This window comes from Hemibagrus wyckioides, linkage group LG20 (assembly GCF_019097595.1).
Source record: "Hemibagrus wyckioides isolate EC202008001 linkage group LG20, SWU_Hwy_1.0, whole genome shotgun sequence".
Taxonomy (NCBI): domain Eukaryota; kingdom Metazoa; phylum Chordata; class Actinopteri; order Siluriformes; family Bagridae; genus Hemibagrus; species Hemibagrus wyckioides.
The window spans coordinates 13,487,395-13,487,894 of NC_080729.1; positions in this window are offsets into that span (position 1 = coordinate 13,487,395).

Genomic DNA, 500 nt, shown 5'->3' on the forward strand with positions numbered 1-500 from the left:
ACATGCAGCGCGACTAAGTTTTCGCTGCATAAATCAGCGCGTGCCTGAGAGGTGACAAGCATTGCCTTTCTTGCTTTGCTGGAACTGAAGTAAACAAGTCTTTCAGCATGCATATTTACGAAGAAAAAATCTACAGCGCCTGACAGACGGGGATTTTTGAAGTTGCATTTCTTGTGAACTGCAATTAAGTGCAATTAATAGCAATTACAAATGTCGCAGCGATGTTGAAGACAATAACATAATTACACGTTTCGTCGTAGAGCGCATGTGCGTTTGAAACATCAAAGGCAAATAACACACTGTGTTGTTGTTTGTTTTTTTTTTTGGATCTTTTATTATTATTATTATTATTTTTTACAAATCATCATTTTTGTTAAAAATAACGTTGTATTTAATGACTGTATTTGATGTGCGCACGAAAGCGCGCGCTGACTCGGCGGTTCCACCTTAAGAAGGAACAGGGATGCGCGTCCCCGTGAGGACTTGCTCGAGATCATGTG